Below are 12,597 nucleotides of genomic sequence, written 5' to 3'. Positions count from 1 at the left end.
ACAAATGTTTAAGAATTATGTTTTTCAGAATTCTTTTACAAAGCAGTATTTTTTAAAAAGAACCGTCATAAGTGAGTTTCTTTTCACTAAACTGACTTCTAGGACAATTTTGCTAATTAGGTTTTTAAATGTAGGAATACTCTAATGGTTGTTTGTGGCTATGTGAGATTAAAATGATGGTTGCTAACAAAACAGATTATCAAGCTTCCCCTATCCCTCTTGTAGCACGTGGTCAATGGAAGGGTTAGTAGTTGAGGAAACACACAAAAAAAGGATGGTTGACTTGATCGGTTGCTATCCCCGGGGATTTACATTTAAATCAGCATATACCCAGCCATGTGCAATGTTACTTCGGTTCCTCTGGAGTTAATTCTGCCTTGAGGACATCTAAGCCTGATTGCCTATTTAGTCCACTAAGAAAAAAAAAACTAGAAAGAAAGAGCATCTGCAAAAACAGTAGTAAACTTGCTTCCTAAACCTGGAACTCCCAGAATCCACGCTCCAGACTCTGCTGTAGTAGTCAAGCCTAGGTTCCTGTTGCCATCTGACCAATGGGAAGGGTTGGGGGTATTGATGGAACAATGAAGCTTGGTTGGTCTCTCCTGGCAGAAGAGCTGGGGTAGGAGTCATTTCCTAAAGAGGAATCTGAAGCATGCAGACCATATGCTGTTTGCAGCCTTCCAAATGACACCCCACAGCAATACTATTTATCTATTTAGTTTTATCTCACTTTTATTATTTTTACAAGCAACCCAGGACAATGAACATATCCAATACACCTTTCTCCTATTCTCCAGCACTGGAGATGGATAATCCAACAATGGGTTGAGACTGTATTCCTGCCCAATCAGATCAGTCAGCCAAAGTTGCCACGCCCGTCCTGAACCACGAGATCCCAGTCTTGACTGATCTTGCCCACTGGTCAGACGTTGAAAGCTTGGCTCCAGGCAAGTACAATCTCCATTGGTGGATTATTCCACAAGCAATTAGGCTGTAAGGACCACTCCACTTTGCATCTTAAGAAGACAGAACTCTTGGAATAATTCTTCCAACAGGCATCCTTTATTAAGAGAAAATGGTTGCAGGCGTTCTAGACAGGACTTGGGGTCCAAGCTCTCCCATTCAAGGTTTTAAGGGGTTTCCCAGTAGCCCCACCCAATCATCCCCTACTTCCAGTGACAGTCTCAGGCATTACACTCCCATCCCCTTTTCCTTACTGCCGGCTGGATGGAGACTTCAGAGAAAACTACATGAAAGGTAATAGTCCCCTTTGTATTGATTAGGCCTTTTGGTGCTATCCACATTCAGTTCCTTTGAAGTGTACTGAAGGAAGTGAGGTCCATAAAGCCCCTTTGTTCACCCCCTTCCCTTCATCGTATGACAGAATCCCGAGAAGGCAGAAATGGGGTTTTTTATAGTTGATAATTAGAGATGAAATATAATTGGATTCTGACATCCTGCCCCCTCAAATATAAGACAGATCCACCTGAAAGAAAACAAAACAGGTATAAAAGTTAGGCTTGTTAGGATATTCTGTGTGAAACTTTTTTAAAAGCTTTGGGGCTCTGACATGACGTTTATGGACCCACTCGTTTTGTGAGGCAGGAAGGTGTTTCCAGGCAACTAGGTACTGAGTCGCTCCGTGATATTTCCTAGAGTCTAGGATTTCCTTTATTTCAAAGTGCTGTTCGCCCTTCACCATGATTGGAGGTGGGGGGGAGATTTTTGGCCGTAAAGCTGACTGATGCTCTCTTTTCAACAAGCTGCAATGAAAAATTGGGTGTATTTGCCTGAGATTTTTTGGTAATTCTAATTCTACTGTTACTGAATTTATGATTCTTTTAATTGGAAAAGATCCCATATATTTTGGTCCAAGTTTTTTACAGGGCTGTAAGGACTTTAGGTATTTTGTAGATAAGTACACCATTTCACCTATAATGAATGGTGCAGGCTCAACCCTTTTTTTATCGGCTTGTGCTTTGTATGCCTGCCTAGCTTCATCTAGTGCTTTTCTAACTATAGGCCAGGTGTTTTGTAGTTTTTCCATCCATTCTTTCAGTGATGGGATCGATGGTTCGTTTGGGGTTAATTCTGGCATGGGGTTGAAACTTTGACCGGTGGCTATTTGAAAAGGAGTGTAACCTGTGCTGGAATGAACTGCATTATTGTAGGCAACTTCTGCAAAAGGGAGTAAGTCCTCCCACTCGGTCTGCTGGAAACTAAGAAAACATCTTAAATATTGCTTAAGTACAAAGTTCATTTTTTCAGCCCCCCCATTTGATTGTGGATGATGGCTAGATGCCAGTCCTGAGTGGTTCCTAAGAGGGATAAAAATTCCTTCCAAAATGCAGACATAAATTGCAACCCCCCTGTCAGAGATGATGCGTTGGGGTATCCCATGCAATCTGTAAATGTGCTGGATGAAAAGTTTTGCTAAGGCTTTTGCGGTGGGAATCTTTTGGCAAGGGATAAAATGCACCTGTTTGGAAAACAAGTCCGTGACCGTCCAGACCACAGTATTCCCATTGCTTTCTGGCAATTCCACTATAAAATCCATGGCTATTTCCCTCCAGGGGGCTGAGGGATATGCCGCTGTTTGTAATAGTCCTGGCGATTTCCCTTGCAACCTCTTTGCAGTCGCACATTTTGGGCAACTGGCTACGTAACTTTCTATGTCCTTTTTTATTGATGGCCACCAAAATTGCCGTTTAATTAAGTGTAAAGTTTTTACAAATCCAAAATGCCCTGCTGATTTTGTGTCATGGCAAAGCTTCATGAAAGTGACTCTTTGGGTTATTGGTATATATAACTTTTCCCCTACCCAAGGCAACCCATCTCTCATTGTGCACACATTTTTGTTTTTCTGGAACCATTCGTCTGTTTCCAAACTTTTTCTGAATTCAATTCCAGTTTGGCTGTCCAGTTGTGGTTTTAATTTAGCTTGGGTTCTTTTGGTTACTGGTGCTGCCAGTTGTGACTCTGCCATTATTGGTTTAGAGTCTGTGGTTCATGCGCTGTTATATTGGGGCATGCGAGATAGTGCATCTGCCAGGAAGTGAAAATGGTGAAAACGCTGGGACCAGCGGGCTTGTTTGGGATTGAGTTTCCTGGGCGTTTTCAGGGCTTCCAAATTTTTGTGATCAGTCCACACCTGAAAGGGGATTTTGTTACCTTCCAGGCACTGTCGCCACGTGAGTAATGCCCAACGTATCCCGTATGCCTCCTCCCATACGGGCCAGCGCTGTTCTGTTTCCGTGAGTTTCTTGGATGTATATGCACAGGGTTGCAATACTCCATCATCGTTTTCTTGTAATAGAACAGCCCCCACTACCACATCACTTGCATCTGCCTGTATTACGAAGGGCTTGTCCATGTCTGGGTGCCTTAGTACTGGTTCGGCAGAAAAAAGTCTCTTTAGTCTCTCAAACGCTGCTTGGCACTCCATTGTCCATGTTAGTGGCTGGCTAGGTTTTACTGCGGATGCTCCCTTCGTTTTTAGTAAGTTAGTGAGGGGCAAGGCTATCTGGGCAAATGAGGGGATGAATTGGCGGTAAAAGTTTGCAAAACCCAGGAAACTTCGTAGTTGCTTTCTTGTGCGGGGTGGTGCCCAATCTAATACTGCTCTGACCTTCTCTGGGTCCATTTCAATGCCCTGGGAGGATATGCGATAACGTAGGTAGTCTATCCTTTCCTGGTGGAATTAGCATTTTGAGAGTTTGGCATAAGTGAACTGTTGTAAGTCAAGGACTACCTGTACTTTATCCCTTTTTTCCTTTTTTTTGTCAACAAGTTTTTGACACCTTGCTAGGTGATTGGTGGCACTCGGATGTTGCCATATCCTAAAAGTGGTACAATGGGTGAAAAGACTGAAAAGCCCTGCTCTAGAGAAAATGGAGATTTTTATTTTTCCCCAAATGATGTTGTGTTTTTTTGCATGATGGAGAACTCTGGAGAACTTGAAAGCTAAACCCATGTTTGGATGACATTTTGGCCAGTTATAATAAAATTATTCTTATATATGAGTGGGTGGAAAAGAGCTTAAGATCTTGACTTATTCTGGATTCTCCCATGTGCCAACATGCACTTTTTTGTGTGATGCATATATAGTAAAACTTTATTCCTACTGCATTTACACAGCATCAATCTTCTGCAAAGGCTTCAATGTTTCTGCTTGTCTAGCATTTCTATCTGTATTGAGACTGCAAGTGAAGGACATAGAAAAGGGGATAAGAAAGCTTTTTTAAAAAAAGTTGACTATTGGACTTGGATTTACTTGCTTTTTTTAATCCTTGACTAATGACCACAATTGAGCCCAAAATTTTTTTGCTAAGCAAGACAATTATTAAGTGAGTTTTGCCCCATTTTACAACCTTTCTTGCCACAGTTGTTAAATGAATGACTGCAATTATTAAGTTAGTAACACGATTGTTAAGTGAATCTGGTTTCCTCATTAACTTTGCTTTCAGAATTTGCAAAAGTTGAACACGTGACCCCGGGCCACTGCAACCATCCTAAATATGAACCATTTGCCAAGCATCCGAATTTTGATCACCTGACCAAATAGGGATACTGCAACATACAGAAGTGTGAAAAATTGTCATAAGTCACTTTTTCAGTGTTGTCATAACTTTGAATGGTCACTAAACGAATGGTTGTAAGTTGAGGGCTACCTGTAGCTACTTTTGTTTCTTATGCATTAGCTCTGACACTTTGGATTTGGTTAAGGCTTGCTGTTCTCCAATGAGAAAAACAAGAAGAAATCTCTATTCCGAATGCATTACATTCTAAATTTAGATTCACCCTTCCCTCCAATTTCCTCTCAGCAAGGAGCCTTGATTAAAATTTTCTGTTCTATCAGAAACTATCATTGACATCATCTGACATTAGTAAATTTCAGCTCTGGGAGATGCTTCATGTCAAGATCTGCATGGAATAACAGCAGTAGCCGAAAACTTTATAGGGAAAGTTTTTAAAGGAGAAAAAAAAACAGCCTGAGGGAGAAGCGAGCTGGCCGTGAGACTTCAGGCATGCTCATTCCGTGCCCAGGGGAAGAGATCTCATCTAGAAAAAGCTTTAAGTGTTTGACAGTCTCTTCACTATGTGATGATGAGCGAGTCCATTTCTGAAATGTCCTATTACTTCAATTTGAGATACATGCAGAACAAGAAGCAGCTGTCAGAGGAAGTTTGGGTTTCAGTGATGGACATCAGCTTGCTCTTTTCCTGCCCTGAAAAGTGGACCTTGAAAACATATCCTGTTCTATGCCCTGAAGTCTTCTCAGAAGAGGCAGATGTGGCGGTTCCTTTGCAAGGGCCAGCTTTGACTGGCCTTGCTCTAGGCTTCCTGCCTGGGATGTCCTTGATCTCCTTCGTCCCTGAAACAGGACCATGTTCTTCTTGTGAGGAGCAGCAGGGCCTGGGGAAGTGGTCAGCATCTGGCTTAATTATTACCACTCCTGATCAGCCACTGCTCCAGATTGATGAGGGCTGCTGCTTCTGCTAACTTGTATAGTTCTTTTAATTAAGGGGTTCAGTCTCTTCGGTATCCCAGATCGGAGTCTTAACTCAATGCATGTCAGTTGTATTTTTGTACAGGTAGTCCTCTGCTTGCAACAGTTCATTTAGTGACTGTTCGAAGTCACAACGGCACTGGAAAAAAAGTGACCTAATGACTGTTTTTCACGTGTATGATCATTTCAGCATCCCCATTTGGTCAGGTGATCAAAATTCAGACCAGCTTGGCAATTGGTTCGTATTTATGCCAATTGCAATGTCCGGGTTTATGTGATCAGCTTCTGACTGGCAAGATCAACGAGGAAGTCAGATTCATTTAACAACTGTGTTATTAATTAGCATCTGCAATGATTCATTTAACAATTGTAGCAAGAAAAGTCGAAAATGGGGCAAAACTCACTTAAGAACTGTCTCACTTAGCAACAGAAATGTTGGGTTCAGTTGTGGTCATAAGTTGAGGATTACTTCCAATGAATCCCTAACACTCCAGATCAGCCAGTGCCCCAGACTAATGAGGGCTGCTGCTTCTGCTAACTTGTATATAGTCCTCCTAATTAAGGAGTTTAGTCTCTTCTCTGCTCAGACTGGATGTCTAACTCAGTGCACATAAACTGTATTCTTATACAGATCCTTCTCCAACCTGCTTCCCGGTAGTCAGAATTTTCCTTGTGCAGTTCGCTCCCTTTCAAATCTGTAAAAAAGCACATCGGTCAAACATTTTTGTCCAAAATGGGATATTGGCCAGTATTACAGGTCGTCCTTGATTTGAGCCCAAAATTTCCATTGCTAAGCAAGACAGTTGTTAAATGAGTCATACCACATTTTACAACCTTTTTTGTCATGCTTGTTAAGCAGTCACTGAAGTTGTAAAGTGAATCATGCAGTCGTTACATAAATCTGGCACACACACACACACACACACACACACACACACACACACACACAGTGGTTTTGCTTATCAGAAACTCCCTAAGAAGATTGCAAATGACAATTACACAATTCTGGGATGCTGCAACCATTGCAAATACTTGTGCTTGTGGGAATGCTGCAATGATCATAACTGTGAACATTGGTCCCAAGTCATTTTTTTTCAGTGCCGTTGTAACTTTGAACAGTCATTAAATGAATAGTTGTAAGTCAAGGACTACCTATAATTCAGGACAGCCTGATTTTTATTTTTATTTTTTTGCAAAGCCAAGAGTCCTACTTGACCTTTGAGAGATTTGATGGGATCTACAATCTCAATGATTGGAAGGTCTGGCAAAGAACAAACCCCACATTTAATTTTGATTTTTCTAAAATTAATTAAAGTTAAGGGTTTAATTCAACAGTTCTGTGGTAACTTTGGGGGTGGGATTGTTCAGAAAGCTACCGTTAAGAGATTAGTTTAAATTAATCGTATTGTCTCTTGTATACTGATTATTGTAATTATTCTTAATTTTACCATCTACAGAATGCTTGCAAACATTTCACAGCAACACAATGATTTAAACTAGGAAATGAATAAGAAAGGTAGGATTTGCCAATTGGTAGTAACAGCTGGTTTGGAAAAAATTGTACATTTTTTCTTTTTAATTATAGGTCTGTTTAGAGTAGTATGGGACTATAAATTCCCAAGGAACTCATGTTAGATAAAAGGATAATTTACATTTCCAATAAGAGAAGAAGCTTGGCTTTGGATCAAAACATTACAAAGTTCAATATTATCAATTTGATGGTGAAGCTTTTTTTTTTTAAGTGCACAGGCAATTTTATATTTCCCTTATAAAATTTAGATGAGAGCATTATGTAAGTAGCACAGGGAATTGTTTCTTTCCCCATCATTATAATTTCCTTTACTACTGCAGCAATATTATTATCTTGAAGTAAATCAGGGAAGTTTTCCATTCAGCTATTGCTTCTTTGATCCCTAAATTTTGGTTATGGAACAGAATGCTAATTATAAATCTTTAAATGTTTTGTTTTTACTGAAGTAAGTACATCGAGAAGCTCTGAGCAATTTTGTCAATAGACTCTTTTTTGGGGTCCAAATTATAAAGAGCTAAGTGCCCTATCCAGATCATTCTTCATATGCTGAATCCTAGAATTCTCAACGTTTTATAAAAGAGAACATTTGTAACTCATGGTTGAAATGAGGGGTCCTTGATGCTCTCTGAGCTTGGTGGATTTCTTGCAAACATTTCATTACCCAACTAGGTAACATCATCAGTGCTTGTACTGATAATGTTACCTAATTTGGGTAATGAAACATCTGCAAGAAAACCACCAAGCTCAGAGAGCACCAAGGGTCTCTCAATTCAACTCTGAGCTAGAAATATTCTCCTTTGCTGATATATTTTTTTGGTTTTCATCTAAATGCCACAGAAGTAGCATCGTGTTCTTTTCCTCTAACCTGGTTGTAATTTGGTTTTCTAGAAGGCCAGGTTCCAAATGAAATGTACTTTGTTTATAACCAAGATCACCAAGTTTTCAAATACCAACAATCTCAAGAAAATTTGAAAACAGATCACACAACAAGGTGATTGGGATTTTGAGATGTTTGCAATTTTTTACAAATATATAAATAAAGTGTTAAGAGAGGCACAGGTGACCAAAGCCCATCATGTCACCATAGGTAGATTTTAGAAATTCAAACTCAGCTCTTTGTGCTTCGTTGACTGTCACTATGCTCAAATTAAATCTAGCGTTTCAGTTCCTGAATTCCATTACCATTATAACAGTGGTGGGATTCAAATATGTAAAAAACCGGTTCTCTGTGTGGATGCCGCTTCCAGAAGTCCATTCTGGGCTTGGGTAACAAAAAATTAGCTAGTGGTTCTGCCAAAGTGGTGCGAACCGGCTGACTCCCACCACTGCATCATAGCCATTGAAGAAAATCCTGCAACTTGAAATCTGATCTCTGGAAGATGCCCAGCTCATAGTTTGCCATATAATTTGGCCTAGTGGTTAAGGTGCTTAGCCTAGAAACCAGGAGACTGTGGGTTCTAATCCTGCCTCAGCCATGAAAACCAACTGGGTGACTTTGGGCCAGTTCTCTCTCAGCCCAACCCATCTCACAGGGTTTTGTTGTGGAGAGAATAGGAGGAGGTTAGGAATGTTGGCTGCCTTGAGTTACTTAAAAGTAATAAAGGCAGGATAAAAATCTAATAAGTAAATAGAGGTGTATTAGATTATAGGAAGGATGCAGCACCTGTAGCTTTCCAGATGCTTTGACTGTTAATTGGCATAATTCTTGGCTATAATCACGTTGAGTATGCTGTAGCTCAGTGATGGCGAACCTATTAGAGACCAAGTGCCCAAACTACAACCCAAAACCCATTTATGCATCGTCGAGTGCCGGGTGGGTGTGGCCCATTGGCTGGGCTTGGCCAATTGGGTGGGTGTGGCTGCAGTGGTAATGGCAGACTGGGTAGGACTAAAAAGTTCAATCAATCAATTCCAACTTTGCAAGATCTTTTTTTCCCTTGTGAGCTGAAATTGACTGATTGAAGCTTTTTTTTTTTTTTTTTGCACATGGCAGCGGCGGCCTAAAGCGAAAAGGTTTTCTAAAACCCAGCTGAAGGCCTAGGACTGGGGCGACGACGCGCGTGCCTACAGAGAGGGCTCTAAGTGCCGCCTTTGGCACCCGTGCCATAGGTTTGCCACCACTGCTGTAGCTGATTGAATTTGCACTCAGTTGTTAGCCTCTGGAAGATCTAATCCATAGAATTTGAGATTGAGAAAAAAAATACAATTATGGATGTAAATTGGATCCAAAACCAAATGTTCACATAATTACAGGTTTCTAGCCATTTGTCATTGCATTCAACAGAAAGGAGATAGATATATGTACAATAAAAACAAGCATATGCACCCCATGGATTTATGCACATAATTTCGCATCCAACAAATGGAGCAAGGCACAAATTTCCCTCCATTTGTAGATATTTGGCAAAGGGCTTTGTCCTTTCATGCTCAAAGTCATATTCCTAGCCAGAATCACCACTATAAATTTAAAACACTATTAGGAAAACCCTGAAATCAAAACAGGTAAAAATATAGCCTGGAGCTTAAGTTGCCTAGACAAGTTGTTTGCATTTGTTTTAAAATATTTCCCTTAAGAATGCAAAGCACACATAATTACATTTTTTTTTCCACAATACCACAATGCTGACATAATTATATCCCATTTTTTTCTTTTCCTTTTTAAAAAACCTATTATATAATTGAAACCATGTCAGGGAAAGCAGGATCCTTCTTTATTATGCAAACAGCCAAAGAGATCTCACTCCCCCAGGAAGCAGCTTTTATGTTCTGCAACATTCAAAAGTTTGTTCCTCCACCTACCTGACTTTGGGAGAAGGTAGGTACAAGAGGTATTGGGTGCACTTAAGATATTTGTGGGGTCCTTGGTGCTCTCTGAGCTTGGTGGTTTTCTTGCAGACATTTCATTACCCAACTAACACTGATGAGGTTATCTAGCTGGGTAATGAAACATCTGCAAGAAAACCAACAAGCTCAGAGAGAATCAAGGACCCCACAGTTCAACCCGCATCTACAAATATTCTCTTCTATCGATACTATTCTTGTGCCATCCAAGACCCGTGTTTGCCTTTTGCCAGGGAGCACAATACCTTGGCTCAGTCTTGTCCCATGTCCTGGTTTAGTCCTCCCTCTTCCCAGGGAAGCTGTTTAATTGCAATAGCACTTAGACTTATATAATACTTCACAGTGCTTTACAACCCTCTCTAAGCAGTTTACAGAGTCAACATATCGCCCCCAACAATCTGGGTCCTCATTTTACCAACCTCAGAAGGATGGAAGTCAACTTGGAGCCGGTGAGGATCAAACCCCTGGCAGCCAGCAGAATTAGCCTGCAATACTGCATTCTAATCATTGCACCATTACAGTTTAAGCATTGCAGATAAGCATAGGGAGGGATTGCCCCAAAGGAATATAATGTATAGTTTAAGAAGATAGCAGAATTTTCTGGTGCAACACATTGCTCAATCTTTCATCTTCCTATTCTGGTACAATGCAGAGCAAGAGTGAAAGACTTACATTTCCAATCCTCTCAAACATTTGCCTCAGAACAGGTGCAAATATTGGACAAGAGAGATGGTAAGCTCTCTAAACCTCTGGGCTGTCTTACCAACTCCAGATATCTTGGCAAAGACCAACAGCACCGAGGGTGAAGGTATAATCCCCCTCTTACCTAGGAATTATACATCTTCTATGACAAGCTGCAGTTCCCTGCTAGGGATTTTTGTTGCATTTTTCCCATCAGTAGATCCCTTTTAGCTAGAAATCCCACGGCTTAAAACTAGAACATTTTGTACGCATGTTATTCATCCACCATAAGAGACGGATGAGTGACTTCCAGTTCCGGTTCGCGGTGTCACTAGTCATACGGAGAGACTCCTCCCCTCGTCGACTAGGTTTCCCTTCGTCGGTGGACCTTGATACGGGTTCAAAGTCGCCCTGGAGGGTGCGACTTTTGTCGAGGAGGCTGCGGTCCAGTTACGGAGGGGTGGCGGCTCCTCCAGCTGTCCGACAGAGAAGAAGATAGGCCATGAAAATGGCCGATCGCCCTGCCGCTTCAGACCGTAAGTCAGAAAACATCTAAGCTTTTAGTGCCCCCGTGGTGAATCCGGGTGAGAATTTTTTCTTATTTTTCTCTCTATTCTGCTTTGTTCTTTGTATGTGTGCCTGTAAAGAGCTTTTGAAATTATTTCCCTGGCTTGGAAAGGCAGCTTCTGCTTTTTGGGGGGGAAGAAAGGCATTTTACAAACACTGAAAGGCTATAAACTGGACACGAAAAAGGAAAAAAAAGAAGGAAAAGGTTTCCTCTCTCCTCTATTTTTAAGAACGTTATTATTTCTACTTTTTTATATATATATATATACATATTATACCTTAAAAGATAGAAAAAAAAAAGAATTGATTTTTGGAAAAGACTTTCCTAACTCACTAGGGACATCTAGTGGCAAAAATTTAATATTGTAACTTTGCTTACTTTTTTTATGAACTTCAACCATTAAAGATAAGCTGTGCACCTGTGATGCTGTGGGGGTGGATGTTTTTACATTAAACAAAGCCTCTACAAAAAAGAAAAAGAGATTTCCTTTTAAGAGTATTAAAATGGAGAAACCTCAGATACAACTGAACTGTGCACTTATATTGGAAAAGATCCATGAGGCCACTGCAGAAATTTGTGCTACATTTAAAAACTGTACTTTAGAATTAAGATCCAGAGACTCTACTACATTTGCTCAAACTGATGTCCAGGTTACAACTGATCATGTCATAAATCAAAATGTACCAGAAGAGGAATCTTCAGAGATAGAAGTGGAATTTACTTTATCTGACAATCCCCTCTTCAGCAACTTAGAGAACCAGAAGAAGCAAAGACTAAGACTTCAAAATACAAAGCAACTATATTGCAAAGAGAACAGAAAAAGACGTTTACTGCAGAGGAAGAGATCTATACTCTCTCAAAGACTACTACAAGCAATAAGAACTGATCTATTGGTTGAAAGAGAAAAAAGACGTTTACTGCAGAGAAAGAGACGTACATTTGCTCAAAGATTATTACAAGCATTGAGAATGGACTTATTGGTTGAAAGGGAAGCGTTTTTATAGAAGCCTGTGTGGCATAGAAAGAAACCCAGAATTAGATTGAAAAACAAATTTAAAAATCTTTAATGGAGTAAAAGACAATATTGACTTCATGGATTGTTTTAAGGATAATGATCTAGAACGGAAAAATGCAATTATATATGTGCGTGTTTAATTTAGTAAAAACTGTTTAATGGATTTAAAAGGCAATGTTGGTTCTATGGATTGTTTTAAGGATTATGATTTAGATTTAGAAGTAAGAAATCTACAATTATATTTATGTGTGTTTAATTTACTTTGATGACTTTTTTGTTTTATGGAAATTTGATATGGAAATATGAAAGTTAAATGGGGAGTGAAAAAAGAAACTTGGCTTTATAGAGACTAAGAATGCATTCCTTGGAATAATAGATTGATTTAGACTGGAATTTTGAAATGCTTAATTAGATTTTTGTGTATAATAATACGTCTTGATATGGTATGATAA

Source organism: Crotalus tigris, unplaced genomic scaffold (genome assembly GCF_016545835.1).
Source record: "Crotalus tigris isolate CLP2741 ecotype Arizona unplaced genomic scaffold, ASM1654583v1 scf7180000017628.32516253702:7417878, whole genome shotgun sequence".
In the NCBI taxonomy this organism is placed as follows: domain Eukaryota; kingdom Metazoa; phylum Chordata; class Lepidosauria; order Squamata; family Viperidae; genus Crotalus; species Crotalus tigris.
The sequence above is the reverse complement of the archived record's forward strand: the minus strand, read 5'-3'. Positions refer to the sequence as shown.